This window comes from Colobus angolensis, unplaced genomic scaffold (assembly GCF_000951035.1).
Source record: "Colobus angolensis palliatus isolate OR3802 unplaced genomic scaffold, Cang.pa_1.0 Scaffold427, whole genome shotgun sequence".
In the NCBI taxonomy this organism is placed as follows: domain Eukaryota; kingdom Metazoa; phylum Chordata; class Mammalia; order Primates; family Cercopithecidae; genus Colobus; species Colobus angolensis.
This window is the reverse complement of record NW_012117677.1, coordinates 504695-523316: the sequence shown is the minus strand read 5'-3', so window position 1 is coordinate 523316 and position 18622 is coordinate 504695. Positions and strand designations below refer to the sequence as shown.

Below are 18622 nucleotides of genomic sequence, written 5' to 3'. Positions count from 1 at the left end.
TGCTTGGAATGTAAACAGCACTCTGTCTTTGGCCAGTTCGAAAAGGAAGTTTTATGTTTTCTCCTCTGTCTTTGGAAGTAGCCTTAGTAAACGCATTTTGATAATACATGCTGAAATCTATGATTTTGGTTAAGTTGAAGATGAGGACACTGGCAGTAGTGTGGATCTTCTCAATGAGTGTATATTTGTGGGAGTTTTGTAGCTGTTAATTACATTAAATAAATTACCATAAAATTGCACCAATATTTCCCCTCCTTCCTCCATGCTGACCCATAGGAGCTTTCTGAGTGGGAAATGGCTGGTTTGTTGTTGTTGTTGTTGTTTGTTTGTTTGTTTGTTTTTTGAGACAAAGTCTCACTCTCTTACCCAGGCTGGAGTGCAGTAAGTGCAATGGCATGATCTCAGCTCACTGCAACCTCCACTTCCCAAGTTCAAGCGATTCTCCTGCCTTAGCCTCCCGAGTAGCTGGGACTACAGGCATATGCCACCACGCCTGGCTAATTTTTTTTTTTTTTTTTGTATTTTTAGTAGAGATGGAGTTTTACCATACTGGCTAGGCTGATCTCGAACTCCTGACTTCAAGTGATCCACCCGCCTCGGCCTCCCAAAGTGCTGGGATTATAGGCGTGAGCCACAGCGCCTGGCCCGGAAATGGCTGTTTTTTCACTTCACTATTTGAGGACTGAGCAGCCTGTCAAGTGTATTGATTGCCTTCTCCAAGTTGGAGATTGGGAGCTACATATTTGCTTATCTTCCCTAGTGAAAAAGCAAATAAGACTGCTTATCTAGTATTTAAACTTGCTTTTCATTTACCCTGTCAAAGGCATTATCCCATGAAGACATAATTTGAGAAGTATCTTCATAGAAAATAGCTCTCATTGCATAAGCCATGAATACCCTTGCCGGTGGAGTCCATGTATTGCTTCTTTAGAAATTGTCAGTGCTCACAGCTCTCATCTCACCCAGTGAATTTTCTAGCTTCCAAACCCTGTACTTTTTCTCCCACCAGCTCTTTCTTCCCCTTAAGCTTTGCCTCCAACAAACTGTGGACTGTGTGCATTTAGCTTCAGCCTCTTCTACAAAATGAGAATAATAATGGTTTCTCCCTCAGAAACTTTTTGCATGGAAAAAACATGATATTGCTTACAAAGTGCTTCGTACAGTAGTTGGCATAGAGTATGTGTTTGATAAACAGTAGTCATTATTTCTCTTTGTTGCCTTCTCAGTTCTTACATTCATATTCACCCGTCTCACTGGCCATATTTACCTGGTTTATCTGGGACTTTGTTGTATTTTCCTCATCCCATGGGATTAAAAGCAAGCACAGCCCCTTTCCAAGATGCTGTGTGTGCCTGGAGCCTTTCTGGTTCAAGATCTGCTATGGACAACTCCACACCTTAGGCTTCCTCCAGGTCATTCTCCCTGTCCTTCAGGGATGGGAAGCGTTGATGTCACCTGGCTCTCTTCCATATCAGCAGGACTCTGTGTTGTTCTGAATACCAGGTTGCTTAACTACTTGCATGGTAAAAATGTAATTTATGCCATCTACACCCAACCCTAAACTGTGAGCCACATAGAAGGAAGCAATATGGCAAGGGCAGTCAAGAACCTAGGTTTGGGGCCACACTGCCTGGGTCAATCCCTGACCCTTGGGGCAAGTTATGTAATTTTTTTGTGCCTTGGTTTTCTCATCTATCAAATAGGGATAAAAATTCTGATCTGCATTTCTAAAGACTGCATTTCAAGCACTCTGAACACAAAGTTGGGTTTTTTTTCCCCTAAATTTGAGGCACACTAATGTGGCATCAAAGTCTGCCCTGAACTGACATATGACTATTTATTATGCACTTTATCCAAATTAGTATGATTATTCCTATGTTTCACTGCAGAAATGTTAGTGTTTCTGATTATAGGATGCAGCCCCTGACTGCTCTGGTGTTATATAATGTACACCATATGACCTTACTAAATAAAACCTGATAAATTCAATTTGGGAAAACCACTAAGCCCAAGAGCTTTGGACAAGGGATTGTGGATCTATAGTAGCTACTTCATAGGGTTATTGAAAAAATTAAACAAGATACAGTCATCCTTAGTATACACGGGGAATTGGTTCCAGGACCCCTGGGTATACCAAAATCCGTGCTTACTCACATCCATCAGTCGGCCTTGCGGAACCCGAATATATGAAAAGTCAGCCTTCTGTGCAGGCGAGTTTTGTGTCTCACAAATACTGTATTTTCAACCTCATTTGGTTGAAAAACTTTGGTGTATAAGTGAACCCATGCAATTCAAACCCATGGTGTTCAAGGGTCAACTATATTTTGCATAAAGCTTTTAGAATGGTCTCTGAACTGTAAGTACTCAATAAACCTTTGCTATTATTCTCCTAAAGACATGAAAGAGTACCGTGTCCATAAGAATGAGTGGTTTATTTTACCACAATAAAAATGTTTGTTCTTTTTTTAAGTGAATGGTTTAAATGTTTAATGAATGATATAAAAATGAATTTTACTGCCTGGATCTAAAGGAAGTTTGCTGTTTGTTTTGGAAAGAGGTTCCAAATCCAACAAGAGAAGTCAATTTCAGCAAATATGGATGGCACTTTGACTGTCAGATTTTTTTCTGTATTCTTGACCCAGAGCTTGCTTATGTCAGCAAAGACAGAGTCCCCATCCTTTCCTTTTCAATCTCACCTTCCGTTCTGCATACATTAAACACGCGTTGGAGTAGAATCCAAGGTTGCCTTACTCTGAGATGTTGTGCTTCCTGGACACCTGTAGTTCAGGTGGTCCCTGCTGTCTTGTGTCTTTTTCATATCTTCGTCCTCGATGGCAAACCCTATCAGCTCTTCCTTCTATATCCCCAAAGGTAAAATATTTGTAAGTCTCTTGTAAAATAATATAGCTTCTATCTTTCTCATCATTTTTCATCCCCAGTCTCAAGCTTTTGCCAAAATCATCTACCATTCAGACTTCTCTGTTCACCTGTATAAATACCATGGGAAGGTCCTATTTCTCCATTCCCCAGCCTCTGTCTCATTTAGACCTGGTCTGGGTGTAACCCTCCTTGTCTGTTTGATTATTATTGCTTTGTTTGTTTCTTGGTGGCCATGTTGTGTTATCTTCTTTGATGATCCTGTGTTTTCTTCTATATCGCACTCTTCTGCAAAATAGTCACAATTTACATTCCTCTGTTTCTCTCACAAATCACAAGACTCTCCTATTGCACGTTTTTCCAGATGTCTCCATTTTATAGATATATATCTATGTAATAAAATGCTATTTTCTTAGCACAATGCTAAATAATATTACAACCCAGTAATTCAAGCTTGGATAACACCACCAACATTGGCAGAGAACCCAAATTTGCACATTAGAACCATGCAGTCATAGAATTGGACAGTTGGGAAGGACTCCAACTCCTTGTTTTATAGATGAAGCAACTGAGACCTGGAGATCAAAGTGTCTTGCTCAACCAGACACAGTTGGCTGGTGACAGACATTGAGACAGAGCACAGTTCTCCAGGCTAGTGTTCTTATTAAAGTTTTTATGTGCTTTTTTCCCCCAAAGTAATATATGTACAGTTTAGAAGCCAAGTTGTACTAAAAACTTAATCCAATGGCAGTCCCTTGCCCTGTCTCTACCCACTGCTAATCCTGTCTCCCTAGAGGCAACGACTTTTCACTCTTTTAGCTGTTTCTTCTAGTATTTACTCCATATCTCTATGAAGTGTATGCATATGAGTCTTCTGCATTTATCGGTTTTAGGTATTTAGGTGATCTCTGAACCTTCCATCATGTAAAGTAGGGTTTGGCTGTCACACATCTCCACCTGCTTTCCTTCCTCCATCCCTTCCCTAAGGCTTCTCCATCCTCAGTGAAGGTATGTGGTTACATCAAGCTTGTAAATATCAAGTATCTGAATCTATCCAGTTTCTAAGTTAGATAACAAGCTCAGAAAATGAGAGACACTGTACATCCAAATTTATTTGGTTTTTGGGTTTCAGATGTGAGTAGTGGAATTTCAAATGATGAGGAACAACTTCCAGAAAAGTATCCAAATCTGTTCCCTTCTAAAGGATGAAGGCTAAGTATTTGGATAGTGAGAGGCATTTATACTGTTCACTTACAAAGCCAAGGAGTATTTATTTCCTTGTGTCTTAAAAACATGCTTATTGACTCTGTCTTCGTCTACCAATATTAGATAATACTGGCAATTCCACTTCCTCTCGTATGTAGGTTTTTGCTTGTCCTAAAATTATTGCCTCATGGTTTTTACTTGTATTCTTACCTATATGTTTATCCTTAATTTTGCCCACTAGATTGGGTATATCTTGTCACTATTTTTTGCCCAGCTGGTCAGACATACTGGATAAACCCATCAATTCCCCTGTATTTTCTGGAGCCCATTAGACCCTCAGCCTGCTGTGCTGCTGCTCTGTGACAATGGCTTCCCTCTCCATTGTCTTGGGAAGTCCACTGACTGGAAGCCTGTCTTCCTCCTGCTCAATTTACTCCCTCTTTTGCTAGGACTACTCTTCCGGGGCATCCTACATAAAAGGTAAATTTTTTGAGTTGTCAAAATATGGAAATGTCGTGGATCTGTCCTCAGACTTGATTAGTAATCTGGTGGCTACAGAACATTCAAAGTTGGAAATAATTTTCCCTCGGGATTTTAAAGCCATTTTTGTATTGTCCTCTGGCTCTAGTGTCACTCTTAATATGAGATGCCAGTCCTGCGTGAGACCTCTTTTGCTCTCCGAAAGCTTATAGGATCTTCGCTGTATCATTGTTGATCTGAAATTACTCAGTAATGTGCCATGGAGGTTTTTGTTTGTTTGTTTGTTTTTGTTTTTTGAGAGGAAGTCTCGCTCTCTTACCCAGGCTGGAGTGCAGTGGCGCAATCTCAGCTCACTGCAAGCTCCGCCTCCCGGGTTCACGCCCATGGAGGTCTTTTTTTCTTTCTTTGGGTTGGGCGCTCCACTGGTGGGCCCTTTTAATTTGGAAATGCATATTCTTCAATTCTGGAAAATGTTCTTGTACTGGTGGTGTTTTGTTTTGTTTTAGTTTCTTCCTCCCCATTTACTTGGTTCTCCTTTCTAGAATTCCTTTTGTCAGATATTGGACCTTATGGATTGTAAAACTCTATCAGTTTCTACTTTCTGTTTGCTTTTGTTTTCTTTTTTGAAGGCTCTTGTAAGCCTTCTAGTAAGATTTTTTTTATGTCACCCTATCATATTTTTAATTTCCAAGAGCTCTTGATTGTTTTCTGCTTTTTCTCTTACCATCGCATCCTGGTTTTGGTTTTTCTCTCTCTGAGGACATTAATAAGTGTTTTTGAAGTTCTCTTCTACTCGTCGTGTAGCTTCCGTATTCCTCTATTCCTGGTCATTGTGTCTCAGTCTCTTTCAGGTGGGTGCTTTCTTTAAATGTCTGGTGATCCTTGGCCATTCATATTTAAGAGTGAGGCACTACAAGCGGCTCGGAGGTTCAGGGTGTTTCAGTGGAGCTTTTTACTGGTGGCCCATTGTATAGAGGGATTACATTGCGAACTCATCATTTCTTTAGAGAATTTTCAGTTGCCAGCATGTGGAGGCCTTTTCTTAAAAGAATTCCTCTCTGTTTTTTCAGAGATGAATTATCCCTTTTCCTGCCCAGAGCATGCTCTAAGAGCAGATGGAGGCAGAGGCCTGAGGCCATCACGCCATGAGAGTGGCCACCCTCAGTCCATCTTCTCTGTTTAGCCTTCCCGTCACCCCATCACTTCACCGTGCCTCCTGTCCCCTGGTCTGGATCCTCTTCTAACCCTTTTCTCCAGTAAACAAACCTTCAGACTCTCAAGCAGTCTCCCCTCACATCATCCCAGCCATCTGAAGTATACAGTGCCTGCAGCTCCCAGGCCTCCCAAGGGTTATATCCCAGGCAGATATACTCACTTCACATCCATACTCCTTTCTGTAGACACATAGGTCACTGTTTCCTCCACTCTGCCCAGTCAGCAATCACTCCTCACCTGTCTTCCAAAAACATGTGCTTGTTTGCTGATATCTCCCATTTCCATTGTCTCTGCACTCTTTTTCACTTCTTTACTGTCATTTTAGGGATGTCTTGGTCAAGAGAAAAGATAAAATTGAGGAGTAACCATTAATCCACCATTCATTCAGCCAGACAACAGACAGTGGAACCAAGTGGGTTCCAGGCACTGCTGGGGATGGAGCAATGAACAAATCAGACAGTAATTCCTTCCAATATAGTGTTTATTGGAAGTACCATGCTCTTGAATGCCACAGCGTAGCAAGTCTAGTTAGTAACATAAACCTATAAAGAGAAGCTTGTGCCTGTTATGATTCAAGAACCAAGGTGCAGACACCTGGGAACCCATATGCTTACTTGAACCTTTGCTATTTGTAAGTGACCACAAATGATATGGAAATGGGGTTGCCTCTGCTGTATGAGCTGGGAGCCATCATGTTTGCAAAGCACCGGAACAGCCTTTCAACAAAAGGTGATTCATGTCAGCCTTAGACTTTGTAGGAGATAGAAAACACCTTCTGCTACTCTAGAAAATCAGGATTACCACTTCACAAGATTGTGGTGTAATCTGAAGAACACAGACCAATAAAAGTTCCTGACCAAAAGTAATAATAGCAAAATAAATAAATAAAAAAAAGATAAAGGGCCAGAGAATCTGTTAATCTCCAGTATTAGCAAGACTCCTCCTTAGAGCTGTGGCTTCCAAGCTATTTTAATCATGCACCCTTATCAGTATGATTTTTTGGAGCTGGAACCCAAAAGCATGTGTATTTAATTATAAATTACATGCATATACTAGTCTAATACATTACTGATACTATGAAACAAAATTTAAAAGTTAAAAAGGCAAGCTAAAAATAACTAGAACGAGAAGTTTTAATATGTTTCCCCATCCTAATAGATGATCTTGGGCGTATAAAGCTCACTTAGAAACAACTCACTGGGAGGATGGAAATGAGGACTTGGTCATACCATCCACCATTGCTTAGCTATGAGATACTGGACAAGCTACTTAATTCTAAGCCTCAGTTTCCTCATTTGTAAAGTGGTAATAAAAATACTACAATTTCCCTGGCTTCCTCATCATAGGGTGGCTGTGAGAATGAAATGGGCTCTGAAGGTGTTTTATAAACTGCAAGGCACTCAGCACTCAACATGCAAACTCAATTGTGTGACCAATTAGTCACCTCCATGCCCCAGCCAATAACTTCTCCCTGAGTTTATTCTTTCACCCTAGATATCCTTCCTGTGGGTCATAAGAAGTAATGATGCGAAGGTGGACAAGTGAAGCAGTGAAAGTCTCTCATCCTTACTTAGAAAGAGAGACAAAACCATAAAGCAACCCAAGCCCAAATTCTGCAGCTAGTCAGTACCATCCTCTCCATTCAAAGGAGAGCACCTTTCTCCCTACAGCTCCAAGGGTGTTATGTTGTCCACACTATAGACGTTATGGATTTATTTTTGGAGACAGGGTCTTGCTGTGTTGCCTAGGCTGCCTTAAACTCCTGGGCTCAAGCAATCCTCCCACCTCAGCCTCCCAAGTAGCTGGAGCTACAGCTGTGTGCCACTGCGCCCAGCTGACATTATGGATTTTGAGAAAGTAAATCTATTGTTGAGAAGCAGCAATGTTGTTTCTGAGACTCGAAGAATTTCAGTGTGTCCAGCTGAAGAATAGGGAAGGGCTCTATAACTTCAGCAAGACAATTATGTGGGCTGCCTGGTGGCAAGTCACTAAGCCCCACAGCAGTGTCACTGAAAGGTGTCTGGGGCTTACACACTTGGAGTATGTGCAGTGTCACATATAGCAAAACTGCATTTCTGGCATCAGCCAAAGTAGAGGATTAATTATGCAAGGGGAAAATAAGATGTTCCAAGCACCAGTTAAAGGAAGTATTGTGAGCACAGGAGCAATAATCACAGTTAACTGTACTGCGCACTTGCTTTATACCAGTCTGTGCCATGTGAGATCCCATTTAATCCTCACTGTTTCCATTTCCATTTTGCAGTTAAAGAAACTGAAGGTGAGAAAGGTTAAATAGCTTGCTCACAATCATGGTGGAGCCACAATTCAAATTCAGATTGCTGTCTCCAAAACCTATACCAGAAACCACCCTACTCTTCCACCTATCAAATGAGTTCTACATTTTCATCTTTGTTAGTGACTCCTCTCTCTGATATCCATATAACCAATCTTCTATGCCATTCAACAGGACAAAATTGGAAGGAGACTAGCGATCTCCTGTGCTAGCCACTCTCTTGAGGTTAGAAACCCAGACTCACTGCACAGGATCTTAAAGCAGCAGCAGCAGCAGCAGCAGCAGGTGTGTGTTAATCAGTTTTTTTGCATGACTATAAAGGAATAACTGAGACTTGGTAATTTATAAAAACAGAGGTTTCAGCCAGGCGCAGTGGCTCACGCCTGTAGTCGCAACACTTTGGGAGGCCGAGGCAGGTGGATCACCTGAGGTTGGGAGTTCAAGACCAGCCTGACCAACATGGAGAAACCCCGTCTCTACTAAAAATACAAAATTAGCCGGGCGTGGTGGCACATGCCTGTAATCAAAGCTACTCAGGAGACTGAGGCAGGAGAATCGCTTGAACCCGGGAGGCGGAGGTTGCACTGAGCCAAGATCACGCCATTGCACGCCAGCCTGGGCAACAAGAGCAAAACTCCATCTCAAAAAACAGACAACAACAACAACAAAAAAAACACAGAGGTTTCATTGGCTCATGGTTCTGCAGGCTGTACAGGAAGCATGGCACCAACACACCTGCTTAGCATCTGGTGAAAGCCTCAAGAAGCTTACAATCATGGCTGAAGCCAAAGCAGGAACAGGCATGTCACATGGCGAGCGTGGGAGCAAGGGGATGGAGGGTAGGTCCCAGACTTTTAAACAACCAGATCTCGCATGAACTGAGCAATAACTCACTTATCACCAAGGGGATGGTGCTAAACCATTCATGATGGATCCACCCCCATGATCTCATCACCTCTTAATAGGGCCCACCTTCAACATTGGGAATCACATTTCAACATGAGATATGTTGATTTATTATAACTGAGTCTTCCAAGGACATGGAGGGAAATATACAATTAAAAAAACCCAACCCAGCCAAGCACCATGGCTCACGCCTTGTAATCCCAGCAGTTTGGGAGGCCAAGGCGGGCGAATATGACTTCCTGGTGATAGGTACACTTTGATGATTTTCTTGAATATTAGTTTGAAAGGCTTTGCTTCTATTGCTGTGACCTACAGGCATTAGGATCAGATGGGGTGGAGGACATCTGAATGAGGCACACACTTTTTTTTTTTAGGAATAAACAGTCTTTACTGGGCTCAGACCAGGAGTTCATGGATTTTGTGAGCCTCTGTGTATTTGACAGTTTTCTTCTCCACGTTCTTTTCACCCTGTTTCCATAGCCTCATGAGCTGTTTCTTCTTCCGATAGTGTATCTTGGCTTTCTCCTTCCTCTTCTCCTTCAGGGTGGCTGCCACTACCTGGTACTTATAGCCAACCTCGTGAGCCAGGTGCCCCATGTAGGCAAACTTTCTTGTAGGCTTCAGATGTATGACCTTGAGGGCAGCAGGAACTACCCTCCGCTTTTTGTTGTCATCGGGCAGTGGGATGCCTCAAACAGCTTGAGGGGATCCAGGGCGGCCCGGCCTCGCTTGGTCTCGAGGGACAGCATGCCTCAAGGTCCGCCAGAAGGTGTGGATAGGGGCCCGGAAGTGGTCTGGGCCTCGGGAAGTGGTAGGGGCCTCGGGCAGTGTTGGTGTTCATCCGCTTGCGGAGGAAGGCCAGGTAAACTTGTTGCTGTAGAAATAGCCGGAAATGTTGATGCCCTCACAGCGCACGACCTCCACCTTCCGGCCCAGCAGTACCTACTTAGCCACAATGGCCGCCAGGCGGCCCAGGAGATGCCCTCGACCATCGAGCACCAGGACCTGCCCCTCTGTCATCTTCAGCAGTCCCCCGGGAAAGGATACTTTTTTTTTTGAATCCCAAACACAAGTTAATGCAATTTGCTTTGCTCTAATTTTAAACTTTTTTATTGTTAAATATCCAGCATATACAAATTTTTTGTTACATAGCCAACCCGGATACAGAAAGCTTCATAAAACAAATGTACAAACTCATATGAGGCCATCACCCTTTGTAGGGTCACCAAGATGCCATTTGTGAACCCCTCCCAGTGACTGAGCCCCTCCCCGCAAGAGTAACTTTGATCCTGAAATATAAAAATTGAATTAAATCCAATGGGTAGGAAACCATAATTCTCAGCAAACTATCACAAGGACAGAAAACCAAACACCGCATGTTCTCACTCATAGATGGGAATTGAACAATGAGATCACTTGGACACAGGGTGGAGAACATCACACACCAGGGCCTGTCGGGGGTGGGGGGAAGGGGCTGGGGGAGGGATAGCATTAGGAGAAATACCTAATGTAAATGATGAGTTGATGGGTGCATCAAACCAACATGGCACATACATACCTATGTATCAAACCTGCACGTTGTGCACATGTACCCCAGAACTTAAAAAAAAAAAAAAAATCCAATGGGTAGATTAGCTGTCCCCATGTGTTTAACAACAAGGGATAGAATCATAATCTTTTCTAGCTGCAGTGTTTTGGGGTCCTGAGTGGTTCTGGTACCCCAGTTTTTAGGTAAAGCATTTCCCCTGCATACATTATGCATTTTTATGCAGCTTTATCCTAGTACATGCCAGCTTCAATGCATACTGCATCTTTGGAGCCTGCAGACTTACCCAGTAGTGCCCAAACTTTTGGGGACCTCCTTTTCTGAATTATCTTAAGTTGGTAAGACAGCTAGATGGTTCCTTTCTTTTAAACCAAAATGTTAGGACAGCTGATCATTCAGTCTTGAATTTGGGCCATTACAGAGTTAAACCCTGAAAGAGTCGTTTGCTTTCACCTTGAACATTCTAACACTGTTTTACTGATTCTAAATCTATTTCAAAAGACAAGGGGCTGGGCGTGGGGGCTCGCATGCTGTAATCCCAGCACTTTGGGAGGCTGAGGCAGGAGGATCCCATGAGGATCCCTGACCAGCATGGCAAAACCCCATCCCTACAAAAAATACAAAAATTAGCTGGGCGTGGTGGCACATGCCTGTAGCCCCAGCCACACAGGAGGCTGAGGCAGGAGGATTGTTTAAGCCCAGGAAGCAGAGGTTGCAGTGAGCTGAGATCTCTCCACTGCACTCCAGCCTGGGCAACAGAGTGAGACCCCCATCTCAAAAAATTTTTTTTAATTTAAAAAGACGAGGATTTTAGCCCGGACAGCTTGTTAAATTGAGAGTCTGGTATCCAGCACTCACCAGGATGCTTTTGGAATGCTTGTGAAACCTCAGTGATTTTCTTACAGCTTCGTTTGATTTTATATGACTTTTAACTTATTTGGAAATAATTTCAAATTTCCAAAAACATCAAAAATAAGAATAGCACAAAGAACATTCTATAGCCTGTACCCAAATTCAACATTTATTTATTGAAACAGGGTCTTGCTGTATTGCCCAGGCTAGAGTGCAGGGGCACAGTCATAGCTCACTGTAACCTGGAACTCCTGGCTCAAGCAATTCTTTCACCTCAGCCTCCGGAGTAGCTGAGACTGCAAGTGTATACCACTGCATCAGCTAATTTTTTAATTTTTTGGGTAGGGGGGAGGCAGATAGAGGTCTTGCTGTGTTGCCCAGGCTGATCCGAATTCCTGGCCTTGAGTGTTGCTCCAGCCTCAGCCTCCCAAAGTGCGGGGATTATAGGTGTGAGCCATTGCCCTGGCCCAACTATTGTTAACATTTTACTCCATTTGCTTTGTCCTTCTGTTTCTTGGGGATAGGCAATGGGAGAGAGAGAGACCGATCCAGATATATTTTTAATAGTCGCACATAATATTTTTCTGAACCATTTGAGGGCAAGTTACATTCTTCGTGGTATTTTACCAATTACTTCAGTGTATGTGTCCTAAGAATAGGAATATTCTCTTACATAACCTCAGTACAGTTTTCAACTTCAGTAAATATAACATGCAAGCATTTACTTTAATATAATCAGAAGAAAAAACCACCAACAGACAGTGGTTTATTTTTTTCTACACACTGAGCAGTAGGCTTCCATTTTCATGTGGTTTGCATACAGCAATCTTCAAGTCTAATTGTTTCAATCTTATTGAAATTGCTTTCTCCTGTATCAACAGTAGGTAGAGGGTGCACATTGACATCTCTGTTTTCAATCAAATGTTTGTTGACTTTCTGCCCTCATTAGGGTCGCTAAACACATCAGAGAGATAATAAAAATAAATATCCCATCCGCTCCCAGGCCTTGGAAATGAGAGAGTAAACACCAGTATAATTTAACACTTTCCTAGTCTGCTGGGAAAATGTTGCCTTTTTATGTCTACAGCCCTTGAGGAGGAGAAGCTCTCAGTTAAATAAAATATCCTTTGTATCCTCTTTGCTGAGCTTCCCCTCCTTGACTACTTTCACCAGAACCCCGCCTGCTGGGGTAAAGTACTGATAAGTGACCCATGCCTGTTCCCCCTGTTTTCTAAATTCAGTGGTCAATGTTTGTGACAGCTGTCATCAGTTGCATCTCACTGTGCTCCCCGTGCTCTGCAGGGTTCTCGGCTTAGAGAACTTAGCTTAGAACTCCTTAGAGTTCTTGGCTTGTCCCGCATAGGAACAAACCTTCCAGAACATTCCAGCTCCCAACTGAAAGTGAGACAGCACACGTTTCCCACTGGGGCCTCCACTTGGGCCAGGAACAGGTACAGTGAGGGTGGCAGCGATGTTGGGAAACTTCTTGGCAGCTGGGCCCCTTCCCTGAGGGCTGCGGGGAAGGGAGCATTGCGGGAGTGCTGTGCTTGGAAGTTTTCAGCAGCAGGAAAATCACATTTATAGGTTCTGAATCTGAAACATTTCACACAGAGAATTTTGCAATACTTCCTCTTTATCCTCCTCCACCCTAACCTCTCATTTTGAGTTGCTTTGTCACCCCATTTCTCCTATTAAAAGCTAGTGTATATAAAAATCTCAAGGCAGTGCATCCTTAAATTGTTTTCTATCAGAGTTTTCTAAAAGCAGTTTAAAATTCAGCCAGTGCCCTTCTCAGATTCTCCCCGGCCTCCAGACCCTCTCCCCAGAACAACCTCTGTAAAATCTTTTTTGTTATTTTTTCTGGTGTTGACCCCTCTAAATTAGATGCTTAGACTGCATTCCTGATTTATTGGTTTTAAACACTATCTACTGACTTCCCATTAGAAGAATTTGACCCTCTTGTACCACCCACCCTCACTTCTCCTCCCCATCCTCCCAGTAAAGCTATACAGGTGGGCAAAATTCATGGTCAGTGTTTACAGTATGATGGTGATTTAAATATTATTCACTAAGGAGCCAACTATTGTACTGGGATTCGGTTTCCTTTCTTGTATAACTTTTTGTTTTTCTTTTAGTTAATCATCGCCCTTAAAAGACTGCTTTTTCTATGAGATACCCATTGCACATTCTCCCAAATATCATCTACCAGTGGCATCTGCCAAATGCTCACAAGCATCCTGTGAACTCTCGGTCCCCAACTCCCAAATCCTCCACCTCCTGCTCCAGTCTAGACTTGTCATTCCCTAGGCAGGCTGCCGAGCATCATGCAGGGACTTCCTTTCGCTGTGCCTCTGAGGCTTAGATCCCTGTTTTTCTTGGACCTGTTTCTTCCTACTTTTTAGTTTGTCCATTTTAGGGGAGAGTACATCCTCTGACAGCTTCCTGAGAAAGTGCCTGGGAGGCAAAGTTTTTAATGTCATGTGGGTCTGAAAGTGCCTTTGTCCTTCCCTCAGTCTGAATAATGGTTAGATGGGTATAGAGTTTTCAGCTGAAAATAATTTCCCCTCCAACTTTTGAAGCTAACACTTCACTGCCTTCCAGCTTCTGGTGTTACTAATGAAAAGCCCAGTGCCATTCGGAGTCCTTGATGCAACCTGTTTTTCTCTCTGGAAGTTTATGAGATATCCTCTTTATCATTTTTTTAAAAAGCTAAGTGATCTCAGTGTAGAACATTTAGGGGTTTCAGAATCACACAACTCTTATTATAAGGTAGAAAGTCAGCCTGCAGTGTATATACCTTTTCCTAGAGCCAAGCACAAAATGCAAATGTGAGATTTCAATGATTTCTGACTCTCAGATGGTCTTGCACCTGGTACTTCTCCCCCTCTTCACTCCAGAATACCTGGTTCTTCAGGCACAAGTAAGCAGTTTTCAGAATGTCTGAGAGAGAGGAAATGAACACCTTTATATACATGTAAGAGTGATTTCACATCTTTTCCCTGAAGAGGCAAAAACTGAGGTGGGGACAGAGGAATACGAGAGCATTGTGGGTCCCCCTCCCCAGAAAGGACCAGTCCCATCCACTGCCCCCCACCCTGTCTTAGCAGCAGTTCCATTTCTTATATGTTTCCAGTAAATAGTAAATGATATTTTGTAGCAGTCCTATGAACTGATTGTTCTAGACTGGCAATTTCTGTGAAACCAAGTAATAAATACAAAGCCCCAGGAGGAAGCCATTCAGAACATTCTCTTCTTGTTTAAAGAATTTATTTGTACATGAGATTTTCTGTATCTTTTCTGAATGTTTAGCCATGAGGAGTGAGAGACAACTTAAATTTAATGTTATCTTTTAAATTCTGCAAGTATTTTGCAACTCTGTCAATCCCCTTTCTGACTCTTCTTCCCTCCTTTCTCATACATAATTCTTCCTCACATGTATTTTAAAGGATTTCTAAGCATTGGAATCAATAAGCCCCTCTAATGAGGAAGGAGTTAAGAAGTAGAAGAAAAAACTAAAAACAAAAAGCAACTGCCTGAAAGTCAAGTAATCATAAAGTACCTATTAATAACCTAAAATATGTAAACATAATCCAATAGTTATGCTAATGTATATAGGCATCCTAGCTTTCCTATTCCTCAGACATAGACCCTGGGGGAAAAAAAACAAACAATCCTGCTAGAAAACACTGAATTGATAGTTTCTCTCCCTTCTCCCCATCCCCTTCTTCAACATCTTCATCATCATCACAATCATCATTGCCACCAAAGCTTCAAGTGGTAGGAGGCGGGGCAAAGATAAAGTTTATTGAGTTTTTAAAAGCTCACTGAGGTGAGGATAGTGAATTGCCAGGTCGGTTTCAGGGGGTCCATCAGCACAGCTGCTGGCATTGGGATCACAGTTGGAGGCTGAGTGAGAGAAAACACTGGATGGTCCCCAGGTAGAGAGGATACATCCTGAAGGGCAGGGTCTGAGCACCTGATAGATGTGGGACCCTACAGAGAATGGGGACTGCTGTGAAGTTGGTTTTATTAGACTAATTTCCTGAGGATGACGTCTCCTCTGGAAGGACAGCTTTTGTGTAAGGTGAAATGGAGGAAGAGAGGAAGAGAGGGGCATTAAAAAGAAAGATTTGAGCCTCGGAAGGGTGGGACTCATACTGGTGGGAGGAAATTGGAGTCCAGGATAGATGGAGAAATTATCAGAAAACACCCAGCTATCTCAAGTTCAGAATTCAGGTTCGGATAATGACATCCTAGGATACTGGGGGGAAAAAGAGAGAGAGAAAGAGAAAATTGCTTTTGGTAAGCTTAGCAGAGTTAGAAAAGGAGATGTCCCAAAAAACAGAAAGTGGCCAAATGATTTTCTGGTTTCCAGAAAAGGGGGGAAAAAAAAAACTTAGTTTCAGAATTTACAAATAAAGGAAGAGTCTAGTGTGCATTGTTAAAATTATAGATCGTGAATGCTAGAAAAGAAGATAGTGAACACCAGGAGCCAACCTGGGTTTACTAAGAACTGTGTACACCAGAGAAATCCCATCTCCTTTTCTCCTGGGCTGGGAGGCCAGGGAATATTATAGATATAGTGTCTCTGGTTTTAACAAAGCATTTGGCAAAAGTCTGTCATGTATGTGGAAAAGATGGAATCCACATGAAGTCATACAAGTAGGTAAATTCTTAACAGGTTGAAAGGCGGTATCTGTGGAGAAGTCAGTGAGATAAGGGATCTTTGTTTTGGTGGTGGGTTGGTTTAGTTTGGTTTGGTTCGGTTTGGTTTTGTCTTGTTTTTGAGACAGGGTCTCACTCTGTCACCCAGGCTGGAGTGCAGGGGCGCAATCACAGCTCACTGCAGCCTCGACCTTCCAGGCTTAGATGATCCCCCACCTCAGCCTCCCAAGTAGCTGGGACCACAGTGTGTGCCATGCCCAGATAAATTTTTGTGGTTTTTCTAGAGACAGAGTTTCATCATGTTGTCCAGGCTGGTCTTGAACTTCTGGGCTCAAGTGACCCGCCCGCCTCAGCCTCCCAGAGTGCTGGGATTACAGATGTGAGCCACTGTGCCCAGCTAGATCTTTGTTTATCACTGATGAATTCCTGACACCTAGAGCAATGCCACAGTCGGTGCTTAGTAAATATCTGTGCAGTGAGAGGGACGTAACTGAGCCAGAGGGACAACTGTAGGGAAATGTTACAAACTTCTTTCCTGCCCCTGTCCTGCTTCGTTTCATATTAAGGACTCAAGTAAAGATGTTGATGATGTGCTCAGTAAAGTTGGTGGAGAACAGAAAGCTAAGCCTGAAAACTAGTATGGAAACTGACGGAATCAAGACCCGAATATCTTGCTAGTCTAAGTTACATCTCTCAAGATCTAAAAGTTTAACAGGAATATATGTAGACTACTATTCTTGAGACTTGGAAATCAACTGAACAGGTACAAGAAGGGGAGATATAACTTAAGAAACCTTACTTTTAAAGTTCATGTGTTTTCATTGACTCCAAACTTAGTGTTAATACGGGTTATTAACATAACCCGTATTATGAGGCCCATTTCAGCCATCTGTGTTTGGATTCATCAGTTTCAGCAAATGCTTACTGCAGGCCTGCTCTGTGCCAGGGAGCTGGTTGTGTACAGAGACAGACATCCCCATCAACCCCAGGATAGGAGATGAGCACTAAGGTTGAGGCAAGGGTAGCATCCAGTGGGGCTTGAGAAGGGAGCAGGGTGCCTCCCTGTGCCTGGGGTGGTCCAAAGCATTCACAGGGCAGGGGAGCTCTTAGGCTGAGACCCAGAAAACAGGAGGAAAAGGGGCAGCTGGCGGAGGAGACAGTTTGTCTGAAGACAAGGTGTGGGGGCCATTGAGAGTGGTCTGTTCAGTGAGCTGTCTGGGACTTAGCCTGTGAGGGAAAGAGGAGAGGTGGCTGAGGTAGGTCAGCAGGGAGGCCTTGGCCCACCAGGAGCTGTGGGGCCAGGGGAGAAATGCAGGCCCCAGGACGCGGCACTCTTGGTTTCCTCCTACCTCCTGGGCTGCTCCAACACAGAGTCCTTTGCTAGTTCCTGCTTCTCCCAGTCTCAGCTTTGGAGAGCCCCAGGCTCAGTCCTTGGCCCTCTTCTCTTCCCATATATACTTTTATTCCTTGCTGCCCTCATCCAGCCCCATGGCTATAAATGCATTCTATTTACATACATGTCCCAGACTCCTGTCAGCAGCCTGGGCTTTTCTCCTGAACTCAGGACTCAGATGTCCCACCATCTGCTTGACATCTCCAGCATTTAACATGTGAAAAACTGAATTGTTAAATTACCCCCTGTAATAGTTTGCTAGGGCTGCCACAACAAAGTACCACAAACTAGATGACTTAAAATAACAGAAATTCTTTCTCAGTTCTGGAGACCAAAAGTCCAAAGTCAAGGTGTTGGTAGGGCTGCACTCTCTCTGAAGCTTCCAGGGCAGAATCTGTTGCATGCCTTCCACTTTGCTTCCAGTGTGGCTGGCCATACTTGGCTTTCCATGTCTTGTAGCTGCGTCACTCCCGGCTCTGCCTCCTTTATTGCGCAGTGTTCTCCCTGTCCACCTTCACATCATCTCCAGGCCTGTCTGTGTCTCTTCTCCTCATCTTATAAGGACACCAGTCATATTGCATTAAGGCCCACCCTAATGACCTCATCTTAACTTGATCACTTCTGCAGAGACCTTGTTTCCAAGTAAGACCACATTCACAGGTACTGGGGATAGGACTTCACCATGTCTTTTCAGGGACCCCGCAACTTCCTTCATCTGCAGCCTTTCTAAGTTAATTGATAGCCACTTCATTCTTCAGTTGCTTTGGATGGAACTGTTGGCATCATCCTTGACTCCCATCTTTTTCTCCCGTCCACATCTAGTCCACCAGGAAACAGGTTAGGTTCAAAACCAACTGCTTCCCCCACCTCCACTTCTGCTGCCCTGATCTGAGCCACCATCACCTAAATTACTATAAAAGCCAAATATCAGTTCATGTCACTCCTCTGCTCAAAAGCCTGCACAGCTTCCCACACCACTCAGAGTCACTGCTACAGCCTTTCTGCCGCCCCCATGCCATCCCTGGCTTCAGTGCCCTCTACGCTGGCTCGTGTTGGCTCCTGCACACAGGCTAGCTTCTTTGCTCTCCCTCATATGTCCTAGACTCTCCCCTTCTCTGGACCTTTGTGCTAGCTCTTCCCTCTGTGCGGAACACCATCCCCTAGATGTGCTCCAGCCTCACAATCTATC

The 18622-nt window shown here is 43.4% G+C and overlaps 1 protein-coding gene and 1 pseudogene across 3 annotated transcripts in view; one reads left to right on the top strand and one right to left on the bottom strand.

Moving 5' to 3' along the window:
- The window catches only part of ATXN7L1 (ataxin 7-like 1), a 277297-nt gene that overhangs the window by 47122 nt on the left and 211553 nt on the right, over positions 1 to 18622 (top strand). The gene's annotated exons all lie outside the window — the stretch shown is intronic.
- Positions 9356 to 9997, bottom strand: LOC105522367 (annotated as a pseudogene).